Source organism: Miscanthus floridulus, chromosome 18, assembly GCF_019320115.1.
Source record: "Miscanthus floridulus cultivar M001 chromosome 18, ASM1932011v1, whole genome shotgun sequence".
NCBI lineage: Eukaryota > Viridiplantae > Streptophyta > Magnoliopsida > Poales > Poaceae > Miscanthus > Miscanthus floridulus.
This window is the reverse complement of record NC_089597.1, coordinates 29,767,014-29,791,386: the sequence shown is the minus strand read 5'-3', so window position 1 is coordinate 29,791,386 and position 24,373 is coordinate 29,767,014. Positions and strand designations below refer to the sequence as shown.

At 42.4% G+C, this 24,373-nt stretch overlaps 1 pseudogene; it reads right to left on the bottom strand.

Annotated features, from left to right (window-relative positions):
* LOC136520016 (ABC transporter C family member 13-like) overlaps positions 1-24,373 on the bottom strand; it is a 119,015-nt pseudogene that overhangs the window by 49,800 nt on the left and 44,842 nt on the right.

Here is a 24,373-nt window from a genome sequence, read left to right as displayed (position 1 = left end):
GGCCTATGGCCAAGCTGCCCTCTCGTCTTTGGACCCCAAATCTAAGATCCATTTCTATTTCTGGGCAACAATTGGTATTAGGAGCCTAGGGTTCTAGTGAGTGAGTGCCATGTCCACCGAGAGCCAGATCGCCAGAGCGCGCGCCGCCGCCGGAGGAGGAGCTGCGATCAACCCTCGAGGCGGTGCAGCAGGCGCTAGAGCCAGCGAACGCGCGACACGCCTTGCTGCCAGTAGAGGCAGCGGCTGTGGTGGCAGTCGAGATGGCCCTGCAGGCAGCGGCTGTGGCTCAGGCCACGGTGGCTGACTGCTACAGCGCTGCTTGCCGAGATGGAGCGGGAGGAGCCAGAGCCAGCAGGAGGAGGATCGCACAGCCCACGCCGTCGCCAGCCGCCATCACCAGAGCGACATTGTGGTCGTCGCAGGACGTTCACCGGTGCTGCAGACCATCTACCATGACTCTAGGGCGAGAACGCCATGGCCGATGCTCACAAAGTCCAACTACCCACGAGTGGAGCTTGCTGATGAAGGTCAAGTTGCAGGCTCGACGGCTTTGGGAGGCGGTCCATGTCGATGGTGTCCACTATGACGACGATCGCTGAGCCTTGGAGGCTCTGTGCACCGCCCTCCCCACCGAGCTTGGTGCTTCTGGAAGGTACTAATGGCTAGAGGGTGGGGGGGGGGGGTAAATAGCCTACTAAAAATTTCTACAACGACACTTAACAAACCGGTTAGACAAATATGAGGCGAAGCAAGTGTTGCGCTAGCCTACTAAAAATGCAAGCCACCTACCACAATTCTAGTCTCTATAGTTTCTAACCACTCAATGGCTAAGTTACTATACTAAGTTAGTGTGCTTTCAAAGGCTAACTAAAGAGCCACACTAACCAAACTAATAAGCTCTCACAACTAGCCACACTAAAGAGCTTGACAACTAGTTTGTGGTAATGTAAAGAGAGTGAGCAAGATATTTATACTGCCATGTTCGAGGAAGGAGCCAATCAATCACAAGAATGAATACCAATGAAGACCAATCACATCGGAATCAAATGATGACACAATGATTTTTTACCGAGGTTCACTTGCTTACCGGCAAGCTAGTCCTCGTTGTGGCGATTCACTCACTTGGAGGTTCACGCGCTAATTGGCATCACACGCCAAACCATCAATAGGGTGCCACACAACCAACACAAGATGAGGATCACACAAGTCACGAGCAATTCACTAGAGTACCTTTTGGCTCTCCGCCAGGGAAAGGTCAAGAACCCCACACAATTACATAGATCAGAGCTGGAGACAATCACCAACCTCGCTCAACGATCCTCGCTGCTCCAAGCCATCTAGGTGGCAGCAACCACCAAGAGTAACAAGCGAATCCCACAGCTAAACACGAACACCAAGTGCCTCTAGATGCAAACACTCAAACAATGTACTTGGATTCACTCCCAATCTCACAAAGATGAGGAATCTATGATGGAGATGAGTGGGAGGGCTTTGGCTAAGCTCACAAGGTTGCTATATCAATGTAAATGGCCAAGAGAGTGAGCTTGAACCAGCCATGGGGCATCAATAGAAGCTCCCACGAAATAAAGCCGTTGGCTCAATTATTGGGCTGACTGCGCATCGATCCGGACACGCTGCTCGAGTGCACCGGACGCGTCCGGTAGGTCAACCAAACACGTCCGGTCGCTCCCAGACCGCCACGTGTCTAGTTTAAACCAAAGTAGTTGTTGCTGCCCACACTTGCTGACGACCGAATGCTCAGACCGAATGCAGAAATAGAAATGACCGGACACAGAGCCGCAGTGTCCGGCCGAGTCTAGAGAGTACCTGAGGCCGATCGGACGCGTCTATTAGAAACTAATCGGATGCTGAGCCTCAGCGTCCGGTCGGGTCTAGTAAGCACCCACGGTCGACCGGACGCGTCCGGTCACTCCGGACCAGACACAGTCAGTGTTCGATCAACTATTTCACCGAACAACGACTTAGCTAATTCACACCGGACGCGTCCGGTGTGGCGACCGGACGCGTCCGGTCGCTGAGTTCGTCATTAATACCGGATGCGTCCTGTCACCATACCAAACGTGTCCGGTCACTCTATGACCAGCGTGACTAACTCCTTTTCAGCTCTATCTTCTTCACCCTTGCTCAAATGTGCCAACCACCAAGTGTATCACCTTGTGCACATGTGTTAGCACTCCACTAGATGGTAAATACATATGCAATGAGTTAGAGCATCTAGTGGCACTTTGATAACCACATTTCGATATGAGTTTCACCCCTCTTAAGAGTACGGCTATCGATCCTAAATGTGATCACACTCTCTAAGTGTCTTGATCACTAAAATAAAATGGCTCCTACCATTTATACCTTTGCCTTGAGCCTTTTGTTTTTCTCTTTCTTCTTTTCAAGTCCTAGCACTTGATCATCACCATGGCAGCACCATCATCATGTCATGATCTTTATTTGCTTCACCACTTGGAATGTGTTACCTATCTCATGATCACTTGATAAACTAGGTTAGCACTTAGGGTTTCATCAATTCACCAAAATCAAACTAGATCTTTCAATCTCCCCCTTTTTGGTAATTGATGACAACCCTTTCACAAAGATATGAATTGAAATTCAATTGAATCCATGTTGCTTGCCCAAACATATTTGCCATGTGTACAAGGATATGGATAAGTTTCATGAACCCCGTATGGTAGCAATTGCTCCCCCTACATATGTGCTAAGAGTTTGGATTGTAGCTTGCACATATGCTTAGATTGGAAATATAGGAGACAATGTCTACCAAATGATGCTAAGGTATAAAAGATGGACCTTTGAAGTGTGATACCAATCAGAGTGCACCATTATACCATCCTTAGCACCATGGTTAGCTCGATACCTCTTGGAAATGAAATCACTAGATAACCTATGCATGCTAGATTTTCATTTCATCATTCAAACTTATAACTAGCATACACCATATAATCATGGATATTGAAATTTAAAACTTGTGCCATGCAAGCAAATATATGAAATGCACATTCAAATGCACCATACAAGTTCATGAGCTTGCTTCCCCTACTTGTGTGCTCAAAATTTTAATTGATCTCTTTCTTTTGTCATTTCTCTCCCCCTATGTCAAATTCTCCCCCTTTGTTGTCTTTTCACTATCTTAGTACACTAATATCTTTGTTTTTCTCCCCATAGTACTAATATCTTTGTTTTTCTCCCCCTTTGTCATCAATGACCACAAAGGTTTAAAAAATAGATAGGTTGAGATTATCAATATCAATCAATGGGATGAGGATCATTTTTCCAAATTTGGTTCAATCTAGAATACTTGCCAAAGACATTTAACTCGGTTTGATCCAAGGACAAGCTTCTTCATACCTCCAAATAAGGGTTATCTTGTACAATGTTGAGTTAAACACTTAGAGCTCATTTTCTAGATAAAACACTAGGTTTATAAGCCCACAAACATGTCATAAGCTACCACTAGACCAAATTAAGCATAGAAGCAATAGTGGTACCATACAATCATCAAATTCATTTAATTTTCATGAATGAGCCTATTAAATGTGAAAGATGTCTAGATGCACTAAACATGTCCTTAGCAAGGATGTATGACATGCCAATCAATTTTTACCTTGGATTGCTCGAAGGAGAGGCATGTCATATAAGTGGGGATGCATCAACACATATTTGAGAAATCCAATATGTTCAACTCATTCCTTAGCTTGCAAAACCTTTTCTCATCTAATGGCTTGGTGAATATATCGGCAAGTTGATCTTCGGTGCCTACACTCTCAATGCAAATGTCCCCTTTTTGTTGGTGATCTCTTATGAAATGGTGGCGGACATCAATGTGCTTTGTTCTTGCATATTGAACCAGATTGTTGGTCAACTTGATTGCACTCTCATTGTCACATAGCAATGGCACTTTCTTGAACTTGATTCCAAAGTCATTCAAGGTGGCCTTCATCCAAAGTATTTGTGCACAACAACTACCGGTGGATATGTATTCGACTTCGGTGGTTGATAATGCAACACTATTTTGCTTCTTTGATGATCATGAAATAAGTGATCTTCCCAACAATTGACATGTGCCCGAGGTGCTCTTCCTTTCAACCTTGCATCCCGCATAATCTGAGTCGGAGTAACCAACTAGCTCAAACTTTGCTCCTTTGGGATATCCACAAACCTAATATTTTGTGTATGCTTCAAGTACCTCAATATTCTCTTTGTAGCCTTCAAATGACTTTCTCTTGATGAGGCTTGAAATCTTGCACACATGCATACACTAAATATGACATCCGGCCTTGATGCAGTCATATAGAGTAGGCTTCCAATCATAGATCGATACAATTTTTGATCCACCATATTTCCACTTGCATCACTATCCAAGTTACCATTTGTTCCCATTGGTGTGCTAATGACTTTGCTATCACTCATGCCAAACTTCTTGATCTTGTCCTTGATATACTTGCCTTGACTCACAAATGTACCATTCTTCAATTGCTTGATTTGAAGACCAAGGAAGTAACTCAACTCTCCAATCATGGACATCTCAAACTCATTAGCCATCATCTTTCCAAATTCTTCACAAAAGTCTTGATTGGTTGATCCAAATATGATGTCATCAATATAGATTTGCAACACAAACAAATCTTTTCCAATCTTCTTGATGAAAAGAGTGGTTTCAACCTTGCCCATCATAAACCCTTTAGAGAGTAGGAAGTCCCTCAATCTCTCATACCATGCTCTGATTGCTTGCTTCAAGCCATACAATGCCTTCTTCAGTTTGTACACATGGTCGGACTTCTTGTCATCTTGAAAACTAGGAGGTTGCTCAACATATACTTCTTCATTGATGTAACCATTGAGAAATGCACTCTTAACATCCATTTGATAGAGCTTGATGTTGTGGGCACAAGCATAGGCTAGCAAGATCCTAATTGCTTCCAATCTAGCAACCTGGGGCCTATGTTTGTCCAAAGTCAAGACCTTCAACTTATGTATAGACTTGTGCTACCAATCTTGCTTTGTTCCTTACTACTATCCCATCTTGATCTTGCTTGTTTCTAAAGACCCTTTTGGTTTCAATCACATTGTGTCCCTTTGGTCTCTCTACTAATTCTCATACTTGATTTCTTATGAAATTATTCAATTCTTCATGCATAGCATTCACCCAATCAACATCCTTCAATGCTTCATCTATCTTCTTTGGTTCAATGGATGACACAAATGAGAAATGCTCACAAAATAAAGCCAATCTTGATTTTGTTTGTACACCTTTAGAAATATCACCAATGATAGTGTCCAACGGATGGTCCCTTGTAATATTGGTTGGTTGGAGGATTGGAACTTGATTGCTTGCACTTGCTTGATCATTGGGTTGAGATGATGTACTAGCCACTTGATCTTGTTCATTGTCATGAGATCCACTTGTTCTAGATTGATTTGTATCATCTTGCATATTTGAGTTATAGAGCACTTGCACTTGATCATCTTTATCATCATTCACTTGTCTAGGCCTCAATTCACCAACATCCATGCTCTTCATGGCATTTGAAAGTTGAATGCCTCTAACATCTTCCAAGTTCTCATTTTTCTTCTTGTGAACCCTTGGTTTCATCAAATTCAACATCATGAACTTCCTCAAGAGTACCACTTTCCAAATTCTAAACTCTATATGCTTTGCTAGTAGTTGAGTATCCAAGTAGGAATCCTTCATCACATTTCTTGTCAAACTTGCCCAATCTAGTGCCTTTCTTCAAGATATAGCATTTGCATCCAAAGACCCAAAAATATGCAATGTTAGGCTTTCTACCATTCAAGAGTTCATATGATGTCTTCTCTTTCAATGGGTGACAATAGAGGCGTTTGCTACAATAGCAAGCCGTGTTGATAGCTTTGGCCCAAAAGGATTGACTTATATTGTACTCACTAAGCATAGACCTTGCCATATCAATGAGTGCTCTATTCTTTCTCTCAATAAGGCCATTTGATTGTGGGGTGTACTTGGCCCAAGAATTGATGTCTAATTCCAAATTCATCATACAACTCATCAATTCTAGTGTTCTTGAACTCACTATCATTGTCACTTCTAACTCTCTTGATGGTTGTTTCAAACTCATTGTGAATGCCCTTGACAAATGATTGAATGTTATAAACACATCACTTTTGTACACTGGAAAGAATACCCATGTGTATCTAGTGTAATCATCCACTATCATAAAGCCATATTTGTTACCACCAATGCTAGTGTATTGTGTTGGCCCAAATAAATCCATGTGTAATAACTTAAATGCTTTACTAGTGCTTATCATGCTTTTTCTTAGGATGTGTGTTTCCAACTTATTTGCCTGGCTTGACAAGAGCTACAAAGCTTATCCTTTTCAAACACAACATCTTTCAAGCCTCTAACCAAGTCATGCTTAACCAATTTATTCAATTGTTTCATTCCAACATGACCAAGCCTTCTATGCCATAACCAACCCATGCTAGACTTAGTGAACAAGCATGTAGATAAGTTAGCTTCACTAGCATTGAAATCAACCAAGTATAGATTCTCATATCTAAAGCCTTTGAAGATCAAATTAGAGCCTATCTACACTTATGATCTCTACATCATCTACCCCAAATATGCATTTGAATCCAAGATCACACAATTGAGCCATGGATAGCAAATTGAAGTTCAAGCTCTCTACTAGCAACACATTGGAAATGCTCATGTCATTGGATATTGCAATCTTACCAAGCCCTTTGACCTTGCCTTTGCCATTGTCACCAAATGTGATACTATCATAACCATCATTGTCATTGGTGTTGATTGAGTTAAACATTCTTGCATCACCGATCATGTGTTGAGTGCACCCACTATCAAGAACCCAATGCCTTCCTCCTGGCTTTGTAATTGACCTACAAAAGAAGATCAATTCTTTTTAGGTACCCAAACTTGCTTGGGTCCTTGAAGGTTAGTGACTAAGCTCTTTGGCACCCAAATGACTTTCTTCTTTGAGCCCATCCATGGTTTACCAATGAACTTAGCCTTTACATCATTTGCACCCTTGATAAGCATATAAAAAGAATCAAGCTTAATGGAAGATACATTAGCATTTTTGCTCTTGTTGTTGCATTCATGCTCTTTATGACCAACTTGCTTGCAACTAGTGCAAAACCAACCATTGTGCTTCACAAAACTAGTCTGGTGAGGAGCAAAGGCCGTCTTGCCTTTCTTGGGGATATAGCCCAATCCCTCTTTATAGAGAGAGGCTCTTTAGCTACCCAAGCACATAAGCAAGCAGTCCTCACCACCATAGGCCTTAACCAAGGTGTGAGTGAGCTTATTGACCTCCTTCTTGAGGGTCTCATTCTCTACCATTTGTGAGGTATCACAAGTGAAACCATCACTACTAGATGAGGTGTTAGTAGAAATGCTACAAGAAGGGTTAGCGGGAGCAACAATGATAGGCATCGATAATGATTCATCAATTATATCACAAGTTAAGCCTACATCACAAGTCTCAACATGCTTCTTTTTATTTTGTTCATTAAGCAAAGAGGAATGAGCTTTTTCAAGCTTCTTGTGAGCCTTGCCAAGCTTCTCATGGCTTCCTCTAGCCTCTCATGAGATGCATTGAGCTCATCAAAGGCTTGCTTAAGGGCTTTTAGTTCCTTACACAAGCTTTTGCATTTCCTTCTCTGAATGCCAAAGTATTCTTTAGCATCTTCTAGCATGTCAAATAGTTCATCCTTAGTAGGTTCATCGTCATCACTATCATTTTCACTTTCATTTTCATTATCATGTTCTTCATCACTTCCATCATCACAAATTTGTACCTTAGTGGCCCTATGTGGCAGAACCGCCCAAAATAGTGTACTTACAGAGGCGCTCATCTCCCACCAGACACTAAGCACCCCAAAAGCTGAGCTACAGCGAGCGGTGTCCAGTCGGGCACACCCCGAGAGGAGAACCCGAAAGATCCACATTTTCCCAAGGATCCAATAATGAGAACGAGTTACAATACAAGTCCATTTCATACATCTGAGTTTCTTAAAAAGTACATTATTACAATACCAAATACCAGAGTGCGGAATGATAAACAATAGGAATTTAAAAATAACATCTAGCGGATAGGGGCGAGGATTCCGTTAGAGCCCACTAGAAGGATCCTCCACACAATGGTACTCTTCAAGCATTACCTGCAACAGGGGTAAATAAATCCTGAGTACACAATGTACTCGTAAGACTTCCCCAACTAGTGGGAATACTTTCCCGACTCCAAGGGATATGATAGGCTTTATGGTTTGCTAGGTTTTCTTTAGCAGACAACAATACTAATAGCGAGTCCTTATTTGTGTATTATTATTATCAGCCAGTATTAAGTTTTCATCTAGCCAGTCTATATAAGCATCTGTTCTACTTTCAAGCAAGAGTTGAGCAATCAGTTCCATGTCTTCTCCCTTCAACTTTCAGTTCTTACTATGATGCTAGAGCTAAGACAAGTCGTACTGACTCGGTGGTGATTCGCGAACCAATGTGCCCAGCTAGGTGCCCCAAAACACACGCCCCACTTGTACCCTAGTCACAAGCAAGACCAACCCATCACTCTCCTGTTCTAGGTGTCCAGGTCCCCAGTCCAAACTTGGACTCCAAGCCCCCGCCCCTGAGTCCCAGACTCTAGTGCGGTGCAAGGACCTCCACCATCCCCTGCCTCCAATCAGTTGGTCCGGAAAAGAGCCGGATCCGCGACAAGAGAGCAACAAGTCTTCCCTACGCCCATACCCAAGTATGCACTCGGGACAATAGATCTGTGACTTGCCTAGCGTCCATTGCAACGACCGGTCCTTAATCGACATGGACTAGGAAAAAGTGCAAATCAGTCATGCCCCGTTGGCCAGTAGGACACAACCACTTACACCCACCAGTACCCAAAACCATATCCCTACCCGGTCACCATTTTTCCTTTCCACCATTTTATCATAAGTGATCATATTTTATCACCTATTTGCGAGTAACAGGCAGGTTACTCACGCTACCGATACCCTGAGCATAGCAGCTACTCGACCTGTACTAGTAGGACTCATAGGTAGATATATTTATGCATGCAGTTTCCATAAAATGCCTGTAACTTAAATGCACATCACATGTATATATATTCAGAGATCATAAAAATATGGGTTATGCACCGAGGCTTGCCTTGGGCAGGGGCCGGGTCAGCAGGGTCAGCACCAATAGGCTCCTAGGCTTCCTCCTATGTGAAGATCTCCTCCTCATACTCCTCGATTACCTCGTCGTACTCCGGCTCAGCCGACGGGCACGAAGTCTACCAGTTTATGATCTACATGAAATGATGATGCAATGTTTAACAATATGAAAACAACAATTCTTAACCCAAAAGTACATCTATTAAACTACTAAGTGGGGTCTACCTACTAAAGGCTAAGCTACATACCATCACTACTAACAAGTATGAAACATAACCTACATTCTTATAGCAACTACAGGTATTGCTTACTCCTAATACCGATTTAATCGAGATACGATAAAACAAGAGTGATAGCTATTTTATTTAACATCCCATTCTATGGCTATAAAATTTACAGCAATTACCTAATAACCTAACAAGTCTACTATAAAATTTTCATGTCCATAGCTATCACCAATTACCCACAATATTCTTATAAGTATTAATCTACCTAATATTAGTACCCTAGTTTTGAATTTATGATCCAATACTCGCCACAGCTAATTGCATTCTAACTGTACTAACAAGTAGATGGTATTTTTGTGAACCTAACAAAACTAGTCTCACTATTTTTGGACAACTACGCAATTTACTATGATTTATTGAAGTTCAATTCATAACTAAAATAAATAAACATTTCTTATTTATTGGAATTAAGAAAACCGAATTCTACTCCCGGGCCCAACTCAGTGCTGGCTTGGCCCACTCCGCCTTCCCGCCCGCGCGTGCCAGTAGACCACAGTGTGGCCCACGTGGGGGCGTGGCCCAGCCGGCCAATGGCCCAGTGACAGGGGGAAGGCCCGCGCACGATGGCAGAAATGCACTGGACACCCCCAAACTACTATGTATTCACAGTGAGCTCTAGGACACCTATTTCACCAGTCTACGGTTTTATAGCTGCACCCTCCCCTTTCACATTCTTCACCACGGTGAAGTCCCCAGCAGCCGTGCGCGCTGATGGCGCAACGGCGCGGGCACCGAGCGACCACGCCAGTGCCACCCGAGTCTTCTAGGCCAAGCTAAGGGGCCAATGGTTACCTTGAAGACAACGCGCGGCGACTAAGGGTGATACAGGCGAGTGGAGGCACAATCCCGAGTTCCCTGCCCCGGTGGTGAGCTCGAACCTACAATGGCTGGATACGTTCCCATGAGCCACAGCGAAAATGAAGCAAACCCAATAGCTAGCGAGCTCGAGGTTGTAACAGAACCGACCAAATCATAAGAACGTAAGTACAAAAACAATCACCGAAGCGATCAAATTCCGGTACTTAAGCTCCCATAATCCCGGTAGTCCGGAAATCATGAAGGATTTCATCCAACTCTCGACATACAAACCAAGACCGTAGTGATTCAACACAACACATCATTCATTACAACATTTCACAAGTAGCATTTGGATTACATCCATCAGAGTTTCAAATAAAATATTACAAACCAAGTTCAAGTTCGCGGAAGCAACATAGTTTAGTACATAACTTCATAGTTTCAAATACATTGCCAGATCTGAGTCATGTCCCACAAAAGCATCATCAGGTACGAGAACTAGGAGAGACCGCACCCAACGGTCCTAGTCTTCATCCCCAGCCGAGGAGAAGGCAATACTTGCAGCAACCAAAGTAGAACTGGTCATCTGCAACAGGAGGGAGATAAACCCTGAGTACGAGAAGGTACTCAGCTAGACTTACCCGTCAAAACCAGAAATAAAAGACACCAAGGGTCATGCAAGGCTTATGAGGTGGGCTAGCTAGACACAGTTGCATAAAAGAGCTTATGAATATAGTAACTAATTTAAACTTCGCATCAAGTTTATCATCATTTACCTGTCCACTAGATTTGCACCTGTACTAGAGCACTCACTTATTAGGAGCAAACAATATTAACCATAGCAGGTATAATAAGGCTGTCATCATCATATCATCATTTCTGAACCATTATGTTATTTAGTGTATCTACATTGGAGATAAGCCCGTCAAGTTCTCACTAACCGGAGAGACGGCGACTCGAATCGAATTACAACTCAGCTGAGGGGGTATTCCTAACTCTCACCCTGGCATACTTTGCAAGGGTAGCCGTGGGTCACCTTTGGAACAACTCAGGAACCAAATTCGTGGGTTCGAATCAGCTGCCAGCACTCTTAGGGATTACCCTTCTGCCAGGACGATCAATGACTTTTAAATCACCTGCCCTTGGACTCACGCCTACGGCTCCCTTCTGAGGCAGCACTTTATACTTATCGACTCTCGGCCTGAGGTGAGCTACTCGGCTTCGTGGTCGGTCTTCGGACATGGCCAACTAAGAGAGAGGCATGCTGTTCAACATGAACAGGAAAGGCTCCAAGATTCAGTCCTTAAGCGACACAGACGGAGTCACTACAAACCAGGCAAGCCTCCGCCCGGTCTTCATTTCAAATTAAGATAGGTTCTTTTCCACGATAGCAAATATAGCCAACCGTGCCATATGTATCTTCCTATATCTCGCAGGTGATAGGAAATCACCTGACTTCTACCGTGTTTAAGCAGGGCTAAGCACTACACTGAGCCTGAGCTACATAGGATTCAGGGTATCAATATCTGGACAAGGATTAGGATAACCAATGTAGCAAGTGTTTGCATCCAACACCTAAACTTAATGCAACAATATATATATGTAACAATAATACTTTAACTGCATTTCAGAAATTAGGAAGCTTAATATGCTCTGGGGCTTGCCTTTCACAAAGTTGCACTGGACGGTGATCCGGGCACTCAACGGCGACCTCAGTCTGGCACTTCTCCCTGAGGGCTGCACCTCTTGAACCTCCTGGTGTTGGCTGCTGCTGCTCCCCGCTCGGTTCCTCGAATTCCAGTAGTGTCACTGCCCTCCGGTACACCTATTGCTTGCCGATGCACAGGATAAATATCATGGATGCATAAGGAATGACATGATGCTCATGATGAATGAATCATAGTAAATGTTTAACGAAAACATCACTGGACACTCGTTTACCGATTAAGAATAGCTCTATTCAAATCACTTTAAAACATGTATCTAACTTAACTTGAAGAACAAGATCAACTTACCTAACTTGCATAACCTAAGATAAAGATGCTCATCTTCAGTTAAAGGCCTAACACCTAGGAACATTGCCACAAACTTAGAAATAGTAAAGGCATACTTAAATTAACATTTAAAGTTTCATATGCACACAAGTAGTCCCTTAATTCAATCACAACAAGAGTTCTACAATTCCAAATGACTTGCATGAGGACATTCTGGAAAGCTTATGAAATTCTCTACAAATCATTTGTAAGCATCAAAGCATGATTCTTACGTTAACCAAATCGAATTCAAGTTAACCTAGAATCTGTCCAGAAATGATAGGGTTACTAAATTAAATATTTAGTGATGATGCAAAAGTATAATTGGACCAAACCAAGCTTACCAACTTGTTGTGCATACCAGAGGAACATCAGAAAGTATAGTGCCAACTTCTAAATAAATTATTCAATATCCTTTTCTAATTTATTTAGTTAATTAGGTGATTAAAGCAATATATAGTAAAACTATTTAGATAAATCTACAAAAATTACAGTAGCTATCTCATGCTTCACATAGACTACCATAAAAATTTCAAAGCAATTGGGCAAGCAGAACTTGCTTGTATCCAAAATAACAGATGACATGTCTATTTCGAGCATAGTTAGGAAACCCTATTGAAAAGTGTGAAGCAATAGATTTCTTATTTTTCCTAGTATCACTCTAGCATAAGAATAGCACTCACCAATTTTTACCTTTACTGGATCTATAGAAAAATTATGAAAATTCACACAAGATCTATCCATGCAAACAAGAGAATTTTATAACTCCTACATACAGTGTCCAAAATGTATGAAAATTTAACTACAAGTTATTCATGATATGAGCAGTACACCATAAAAATTTCATGCCATTTGGAGCTACACAGAAAAATATATAATTACCCCTATTTCCTCCATGATTAAAAGAGATAATTAGCAACTCCATTTTTCACAACAGAACATGGCATAAATTATATTTTTAATATAAACTAGACATTATCATGAACTCAACAAAATTGGAACCACATCATTTGAAGCTACCAACTAGGAGATACATATTTTTGAATATATACACAAATCTGTGAAAAGAATAAAACAAAAACAAATTTGAAACCCTAACTCTACTGCTGGGCCGGCCTGAAGGACACCGCGGCCCACAGCGCATGCACAAGCACAGCCTAGCCACGACGCGGCCTAGGCTGGCTCCCGCCTCTGCTTCAGTGGCTGACGCACAGGACCCGCGAGACAGTGAGTCGGACAGGGGAGGAAGAGAAGATGGCGGCGCAACTCATCGCCGGTGACATCTCCGTCGAGTCCATCGGTGCTACGGTGTTTGCCTCACCCATGCGCATCTAGCGGAGCCATCAATTTTAGCTATTACCGTAGCTAGAGGGGGTGGTGACAGCCATGGCGGCGCACAGCCACGTCTTGGCTGGCTCTAGCGAGGCTACTGCGTCACGGCCCTAGTGGGTGACCCTACGAGCATCAGTAGCATTCACCGCACCAAGCGCAAGGGAGAGAAGGGATGGTAAGGGGCTTGAGTGGCATAGCCCCGTGCAAGCTCGGCCGGCAGCAGTCATGGCGACCCGGTGGAGCCGCGCTCATGGGGAGGTCTACCTAAGGCGAAAATGGAATGACGGTGGGGTCGCAGACATGGAGAAGCTCACGGTGGGGCTGTGGCTTTGATGAATCGGACCAAGGTGCTCAGTTGAGGTGGATTTTTGGCTCGGCAGGCTGCCACGGCGTCCCGGTCGCCGTGCTCTCATGGAGGAGGAAGATGGCAGGGTGAAATGGCGAGTGAACGAGCGAGTGGTGAGACGCAGGCCTTCATCTGGAGCTTGGACGCACGACGTGGAGATGTTGGCAGAGCATGCGTGCCACACGGCGATCAGCTCCTGCGCCGGTCGGCCACGGCGAGCTCTGTCCGTTTTCTGAAATTTTTGATTCAGTGTTCAATGACGACGACTGACAACGCGAATTCGACTTGTCAACATGGCTAAACCATTGATCCATTGCAAAAACAGTGTACATGAAAATTGTAGGTCTACCATCCATCTACAATTTCTTTTCAAGGACCATCATCTCATTCACCATGGATCAGCAGTTACATCAAGCCAAAGGTGGCTCAATCAAACTGAAAATGCAGTTAGGACTCAGAAATATTTTTCAGTGTTGAATCCACCATCAATAATGACTTGTGGGCCATGTTTGAGGCTATTCCACACATTTTCATGAGTTGATCATAAAACAACTTTTGTTCCTTGATAAATTAGCTACAACTTTGGTAAAGAGTGCACAGCCATGCAAGATCTCTAAGTTGGACTTTTGAATTAGTCAAACTAGTGTCACTCTAAGGGTCATTAAAAGTCAAACCTCCACTTAAGGGCAATTTAGTCATTTTGATCTACATGAACAATGTCCCATCAATTACCCTAAGTGTAGTTAAGGTGTATTAGCCCTAATTAACCACTTTACACAAGTGATATACCAATTTCTAATGATCACATGTGATGAAGCACAAAACAATCAATTCACTCAAATGTTGCAATTCCATGTTTCACATGTTTCATTACTTTTGTTGCAATTTTAACTTGCCACATTACTACCATGTTGCCATGTTTCAAGGTATGAGAGACTCATGTTGCATTCATATGTTTCACTACTACCATTCACTAAGCAAATCAAGTATGAAACAAACAGAATTTGCGAATGTTGCATATGTATGTTTCAGTGACAATGGCATGATGACATAGATGATGCATATGTTTATGAAATGAAATACAATTTTGTGGAAGCCAAACACCTAGGGTGTTACAGCCCTCCCCCCTTAGAAAAATCTCTGTCCTGAGATTTGGAAAGTGTACCAATCAGTATAGAAAGCCGGATAGTTTTCTTTTAGATAATCTTCCCGCTCCCATGTTGCATCCCGATCACTATGATTACTCCAAACTACCTTGTACAACTTAACGACTCGCCTACGAGTCACTCTTTCTTGAGTATCTAGAACTTGTACGGGCTTCTCCTCATAAGAAAGATCAGATTTCAAGTTGATTTTCCTTGTTGCTATTCTTTCCTTGGGAATACAGAGACACTTCTTCAGCTAGGGACACATGGAATACCAGGAATATAGCTCCCATCTCACGTGGTAGATCGAGTTTATAGGCTACTCTTCCACTTTTCTCGATAATGCGGTAAGGTCCAACATATCGAGGCTCAAGCTTCCTTTTGATTCCAAAACGTTTTACTCCTTTCATAGGGGATACCTTCAGATAAACATGATCATCTACTTCAAACTCAATAGGTTTTCTTCTCTTGTCAGCATAGCTCTTTTGTCTAGCCTGAGCTGATAATCATATTCTTCTGTATAGTTCGGACTTGCTCTTCGGCTTCTTTTACAAAATCAATACCATAGAATCTTCGTTCTTCGGGTTCCACCCAGTTCAAAGGAGTTCTACACTTGCGGCCATAAAGTGCTTCGAAAGGAGCCATTTTGATACTCTCTTGATAACTGTTGTTATAAGAGAATTCAGTGAGAGGTAACCATTCCTCCCAAGAGCCTTTGCAAGAGATAAGACAAGCTCTTAACATGTCTTCAAGAATTTGATTAACACGCTCAGTCTGTCCTGACGTTTGTGGAATGATAGGTAGAACTACGGATTAGATGAGTGCCAAGGTTCTGATGTAAGCACTCCCAAAAGCGAGCCATGAATTGTGGTCCTCTATCTGAAACAATGGATTTGGGTACACCATGGAGACATACCACTTGTTGAAAATAAATCTTAGCATAATTGTGAGGGTGATAGGTAGACTTGACCAGAATAAAGTGAGCAGATTTAGTTAGACGATCTACGATAACCTAGATGGAATCACAACCCTTTTTGGTAGTGGGTAATCCAACAATGAAATCTATAACAATTTCTTCCCACTTCCAGCCAGGAATAGAGAGTGGCTGCAATAATCCGGGCCTCATGTGAATAGCCTTGACTCTGCAACAGTTATCGCACCTTGCCATGTAGGCTGTGATTTCTTTCTTCATCTTGGTCCACCAATAATATAGCTTGAGATCTTGATACATTTTACTGCTACCAGGATGGATGGACAATTTAGAAGAATGGGCTTCAGCCATAATTTGATTTCTAAGTTCTTTGTCTTTGGGTACTACATGCCTATCATTAAACTAGAGAATTCCTTTGTCATCGACCCTAAAGTGTTTGGTCTCATGCTCTTTCATCTTCCGCTTGATGTGAAACACACCCACATCAGTCTTCTGGAGTTCGATAATTCGACTTCTAAGAGAGCAATCCACAGTGATATTGTGGAGTACTACAGGATGAAGGAGGTGTGCCAGATGAAAGTCTTCACTAACTAAGGAATTGCAATGGGCCTTTCTGCTTAAGGCATCAGCAACCACATTTGCCTTACCAGGATGGTAGTGCACTTGAAGGTTGTAGTCTTTGATTAATTCCAACCATCGTCGTTGACAGCATGTTCAACTCGGGTTGAGTAAAGATGTACTTGAGACTTTTATGGTCCATATAGATGTTGCACACATTACCTAGCAAGTAATGTCTCCAAATCTTCAGGGCATGAACAACCACGGCTAGCTCTAAGTCATGGGTAGGATAATTGACTTCATGTTTTCGAAGCTGGCACGAAGCATAAGCAATGACTCGGCCCTCCTGCATAAGAACACACCCCAAACCGGTGCCACATGCATCACAGTAGACATCAAAAGGACTTCTCGATGTTAGGTTATGCCAATATAGGAGCAGAGGTTAGTAGGGTCCGCAAAGTATGGAAAGCCTCTTCACACTTCGGGGTCCACACAAACTTCTCATCCTTTTGAAGTAGGCGAGTCATGGGCTTGGCGATTTTTGAGAAATCCTGGATAAAGCAGATGATAGTAGCCAGCCAAACCCAGGAAACTTTAGACTTCCGTGACTGTAGTAGGTGCCTTCCACTCTAGGACTTCTTGCACCTTAGTAGGGTCAACCGAAATTCCATCTCCAGATAACAATGACCTAGAAAAGGTATCTTGTTCAACCAGAATTCACACTTGCTGAACTTAGCATAAAGCTGGTTGTCATGTAACTGAGTTAAAACAATTCTCAGATGTTCAGCATGCTCTTCTTCATTATGAGAATATACAAGGATATCATCAATGAACACGATGACAACTTGTCCAATTCCAGCATGAATACTGAATTCATCAGGTACATAAAGTGTGCCGGAGCATTTGTCAACCCAAAGGACATGACAAGGTATTCGAACAAGCCATAACGAGTAGAGAAAGTTGTCTTAGGTACATCTTCAGGATGAATTTTGATCTGATGGTAGCCAGACCTCAAATTGATCTTAGAGAATACCTTAGCTTTGGAGAGCTGATCAAACAGAATATCGATGCGAAGGAAGAGGGTATTTGTTCTTGATAGTAACAGCATTAAGGGGGCGATAATCCACACACATGCACAGAGACTTGTCCTTCTTCTTCACAAAGATAGCCGGACAACCCCAAGGAGAAGAACTAGGCTGAATCAAACCTTTCTTTAATAGCTCATTTAACTGACTCTTTAGCTCAGCCAACTCATTGGGTGGCATTCTATAGGGCCTTTGAGAAATAGGTGCCATACCCGGGATGAGTTCTATCTTGAATTCTACATCATGGTCCGGAGGTAATCTAGGCAAGTCATTAGGGAAGACATCTGGAAACTCATAGACAACCGGTATATCTTCAATGGCTTTGGCTATGGTAGCATTGGTTGTATTGTGGATAGCGATATCATGAGGTAACTACACTAGAAAACCCTTCTTATCCACAGGATCTCTCAACATTACCACAAGGGTTGATGTATCGATCAACACTCCATTCCCGCTCATCCACTTCATCCCTAGGATTACATCGATTCCTACCCCCAGTAGAACTACTAGATCCGTAAGGAACTCTCGATCCCCAATCTCAATCTTTACATCTTTAACTACTTGGTTAGTCATGATATTATTTCCAACAGCACTAATACAATAACCACCCTTGACAATTGTAATCACATTCATCTTATGCATAGATGCGAAAGTAGAACTCACAAAGGAATGCAAGTACCCGAATCAAAGAGCACAACTGCAGGGTGATCATTAACAAGGAACTTACCAGCGGTGACCACTTCACCAATAGGAATTTCCTCCATAGTAGTGTAGTGAACATGCCCCTGACGGACGTTTCCCTGAGCATTCTGCTTGGAAGGATAGGGACACTTATTAGCCCAGTGACCAAGGCTGGTTACAGTTCCAGCACTGGCCTGTTTGCTGGTGGAACATTGGAGCTGCCCTGCCCAGAGGTATTCTTTGGTAAGGAAATTATGTACCCCTTGCGGAAACCTAGATTTAGCTTGATTCTTCTTCTGAGGTGGGCGGTATCGGACATTAGCATTGGGTGGACGATACTAGGGTCTTGGATACCACTAGGTGCTTTAGACTGAGAAGCACCTACCTCAAAGTTTCTTTTATGGGTCTTGGAAGCAGCATATACCTTATCATTATTCTCCTGAGTCAGGGTGTCACTGATAAACTCATTGAAGGTGACACACTTGCAGTTGCCCATAGACTTCATCAGTTTAGGGGAAAGTGCCCTCTTGAAGCTAGCTATCTTCTTGGCAGTCAGTATACATGAACTCGAGGAGCATACCTTGCCTAGGTTGTTGAATGCCTGGAGGTATTCATTAAGACTCTTGTTGCCTTGGGTTAGCTTCATAAACTCGGTATGCTTAATGGCCATGAGACCAGGAGGGATAAAATGTCCCCTAAAAGCTGCCTGGAACTGGTCCCAAACTATCTCGACATGTTGCAGGGAAGGTGGTCCTAGTGATGGGTCCACCTAGATGCCTATAGGGCCTTGGAGCTGGTGTCCTGCATATGAGGCCTTCATACCTTCTGTCAAACGGAGTAATCCAAACCTTTGCTCTATTGTGCTCAACCATTCATCAGCTTGTAATGGTTCTTCTGCCTCTCTAAAGATAGGAGGCTTTGTGTCCATGAAGTCCTTAAAGCTGCTGTACTGGTTCGGCTCGGGTCCCTAGCGGACATGTCGATCCTCGCGGTTAGCCATTTGGCGCATAGCCTCAGCTAGCATGCGCTTGACTTTCGACAACTATCTGCATTAGCTCAGCTGGTGTGGGTGGTGGAGGAGGTGGTTGTTCCTCATCTCCCATGCTACTGACCGCGATGAAGGTTATAGGCCATCTGCAAAATGTATAGCCAATGAGCACTGACGATGTGGAAATTTTTGTAGATAATTGTATAATTATGCCAAACTGATTCCATTGGAGAGAATGCATTTATATAATCAACAGAGGCACAATCATTCATCACAATCACACAACTCATCAAGCGCATCAATTGACATAGTAATGCAATGAACTTAACCAACAACGAGATCTATAGACCGCAAAGACTGAAATTTAACAAAGGCTCACATACATGGAGCATAACACGTTTGATAGGTTACATCCAAGCCATAGCGGTTCCAAACTGACATCAAAGATAACTTCAGGTTCGATATTACATCCCAATGATTAACTTATTACAAAGCTACTCGTTCATGCATGAGGATCAACAAAAGACTAGCTCTAGCGCATTAGCTAAGTAGTAAGCTAAACTACGCATCAGTCCTCAGAGTCAGTGTCGAAGATCTCTCCTCCATCTTCATCACTAGCAGGCTCTAACTCCTCATCTTCCTCCTCTTTAGGTGGAACATCCTTAGGTCCATTGACCTCCATGTCATCATCACCTTCAGCCATGATGACACCAGAGCCCATCTCATCCTCATCATTAGGTGGTAGGAGAGGGTGAAGCTGATTATGTAACAGGTGAACCTCCTCATGGAGATGGTCATTGTACTCTTCGGCAACTGCCAACTGCTGCTCTAGCTCCACCTGTCGCGCTCTCAACACATTCTCTTTGTGCCAGGCTTCATTTTGTTGGTTCAGCATGTGAATCAACATACGTTCACAGTTGCGGTGAGCAACTGTCAACCTCTGAATCTCTAGAGTCTCTTGGTCCTATTCTTGTGTTACTTGCTCCAAACGGTGCTGAGCCGCATTCCTCTCAGCAGTCACTCGGGCCAGCTCTGCCCTCAGCCTTTCCACCTCAGTAGGCTCCGGACGGGGCTCATGAGGAGCTAACCGGTGACAAGGTGCCTTGCCTCCAGTGAACTTGCGAGCAGTGAGTTTTGTGCACGCCATCTGTAGCAAAAAGTTGCAACATAAGGGGAGAATCATTTAAGGGATACGAAATTTAATTAGTCGGGACAATCATATTTTAAAGGAGGGAGTAATACAAAAATGCTATGTATGCTTGAACATGATGCATGCACGATCCGTACGTCCTCACAAACCTAGAAAAATTTAAAGGCTAGCGAAATATACAGTGGCATACATATGTTCTCTCATATACGGTAGCTAGTCGATCTACAACTGATACGTTGTTAGTGTACCTGTAGAAAATTTCATTTCAGCCCAATAAATTCCCAAAAAGGCATGTAAAGTAAGCAGTAAACTAAATACTTTCATACATACATCCCCCTGATGTATATATTCTAGTATCACAGCTACCTAACAGAGATGCCCACATTTAAGTACTCTCATAGATACATGATCGAACATGTAAGTATACGAGCAACCACAACTACTCTCTCCTAGATCGACGGTTGGACGGTCATGCTCTCACAACTCCCACTTACCAGAGCGTAGAGGTATTTTGATCCATACATTACCACCCAAGTGGATGGCATCCATACAATAGCACGTCGTATGGACAATGAAACAGAAACAAGTAGGACCCCCAAGTTAGTACTTTAATAAGCCACCTAAGAGTCCTTATTTGGGCATAAGGGATATGACCACTGGCAACACTTAGTATTTAATTTAGGATTTTCACAAATACTTTTGTTTTAAATACACAAATGACATGTTTAGTGTCGAATCTTGCTCTGATACCAGCTATAACAGAACCGACCAAATCATAAGAACGTAAGTACAAAAACAATCACCGAAGTGATCAAATTCCGGTACTTAAGCTCCCATAATCCCGGTAGTCTGGAAATCACAAAGGATTTCATCCAACTCTCGACATACAAACCAAGACTGTAGTGATTCAACACAACACATCATTCGTTACAACATTTCACAAGTAGCATTCGGATTACATCCATCAGAGTTCAAATAAAATATTACAAACCAAGTTCAAGTTCGCGGAAGCAACATAGTTTAGTACATAACTTCATAGTTTCAAATACATTGCTAGATCTGAGTCATGTCCCACAAAAGCATCATCAGGTACAAGAACTAGGAGAGACCGCGCCCAACGGTCTAGTCTTCATCCCCAGCCGGGAGAAGGCAATACTTGCAGCAACCAAAGTAGAACTAGTCATCTGCAACAGGAGGGAGATAAACCCTGAGTACGAGAAGGTACTCAGCTAGACTTACCCGTCAAAACCAGAAATAAAAGACACTAAGGGTCATGTAAGGCTTATGAGGTGGGCTAGTTGGACACAGTTGCATAAAAGAGCTTATGAATATAGTAACCAATTTAAACTTCGCATCAAGTTTATCATCATTTACCTGTCCACTAGATTTGCACCTGTACTAGAGCACTCACTTATTAGGAGCAAACAATATTAACCATAGCAGGTATAATAAGGCTGTCATCATCATATCATCATTTCTGAACCATTATGTTATTTAGTGTATCTACATTGGAGATAAGCCCGTCAAGTTCTCACTAACTGGGAGAGACGGCGACTCAAATCGAATTGCAACTCAGCTGAGGGGGTATTCCTAACTCTCACCCTGGCATACTTTGCAAGGGTAGCCGTGGGTCACCTTTGGAACAACTCAAGAACTAAATTCGTGGGTTCAATCAGCGCCAGCACTCTCAGGGATTACTCTTTTGCCAGGACGATCAGGACTTTTAGATCACCTGCCCTTAGACTCACGCCTACGGCTCCCTTCCAAGGCACACTTTATACTTATCGACTCTTGGCCGAGGTGAGCTACTCGGCTTCAGTGGTCGGTCTTCGGACACGACCAACTAAGAGAGAGGCATGCGTTCAACATGAATAGGAAAGGCTCCAAGATTCAGTCCTTAAGCGACATAGACGGAGTCACTATAAACCGGCAAGCCTCCGCTCAGTCTTCATTTCAAATTAAGACAGGTTCTTTTCCACGATAGCAAATATAGTCTACCGTGCCATATGTATCTTCCTATATCTCGCAGGTGACTAGGAAATCACCTTGACTTCTACCGTGTTTAAGCAGGGCTAAGGCACTACATGAGCCTGAGCTACATAGGATTCAGGGTATCAATATCTAGACTAGGATTGGATAACCAATGCAGCAAGTGTTTGCATCCAACACCTAAACTTAATGCAATAATATATATATGTAACAATAATACTTTAACTGCATTTCAGAAATTAGGAAGCTTAATATGCTCCAGGGCTTGCCTTTCACAAAGTTGCACAGACTGATGATCTGGGCACTCAATGGCGACCTCGTCTGGCACTTCTCCCGAGGGCTGCACCTCTTGAACCTCCGGTGTTGGCTGCTGCTGCTCCCCGCTCGGTTCCTTGAATTCCAGTAGTGTCACTCCCTCCGGTACACCTATTGCATGCCGATGCACAGGATAAATATCATGGATGCATAAGGAATGACATGATGCTCATGATGAATGAATCACAGTAAATGTTTAACGAAAACATCACTGGACACTCGTTTACCGATTAAGAATAGCTCTATTCAAATCACTTTAAAACATGTATCTAACTTAACTTGAAGAACAAGATCAACTTACCTAACTTGCATAACCTAAGATAAAGATGCTCATCTTCAGTTAAAGGCCTAACACCTAGGAACATTGCCACAAACTTAGAAATAGTAAAGGCATACTTAAATTAACATTTAAAGTTTCATATGCACACAAGTAGTCCCTTAATTCAATCACAACAAGAGTTCTACAATTCCAAATGACTTGCATGAGGATATTCTGGAAAGCTTATGAAATTCTCTACAAATCATTTGTAAACATGAAAGCATGATTCTTACGTTAACCAAATCTAATTCAAGTTAACCTAGAATCTGTCCTAGAAATGACAGGGTTACTAAATTAAATATTTAGTGATGATGCAAAAGCATAATTGGACCAAACCAAGTTTACTAACTTGTTGTGCATACCAGAGGAACATCAGAAAGTATAGTGCCAACTTCTAAATAAATTATTCAATATCCTTTTCTAATTTATTTAGTTAATTAGGTGATTAAAGCAATATATAGTAAAACTATTTAGACAAATCTACAAAAATTACAGTAGCTATCTCATGCTTCACATAGACTACCATAAAAATTTCAAAGCAATTGGGCAAGCAAAACTTGCTGTATCCAAAATAACAGATGGCATGTCTATTTCGAGCATAATTAGGAAACCCTACTGAAAAGTGTCAAGCAATAGATTTCTTATTTTTCCTAGTATCACTCTAGCATAAGAATAGCACTCACCAATTTTTACCTTTACTGGATCTATAGAAAAATTATGAAAATTCACACAAGATCTATCCATGCAAATAAGAGAATTTTATAACTCCTACATACTGTGTCCAAAATGTATGAAAATTTAACTACAAGCTATTCATGATATGAGCAGTACACCATAAACATTTCATGCCATTTGGAGCTACACAGAAAAATATATAATTACCCCTATTTCCTCCATGATTAAAAGAGATAATTAGCAACTCCATTTTTCACAACAGAACATGGCATAAATTATATTTTTAATATAAACTAGACATTATCATGAACTCAACAAAATTGGAACCGCATCATTTGAAGCTACCAACTAGGAGATACATATTTTTGAATATATATACAAATCTGTGAAAAGAATAAAACAAAAACAAATTTGAAACCCTAACTCTACTGCTGGGCCGGCCCGAAGGACACGGCGGCCCATAGTGCATGCGCAAGCGCAGCCCAGCCACGACGCGGCCCAGGCTGGCTCCCGCCTCCGCTTCAGTGGCTGACGCACGGGACC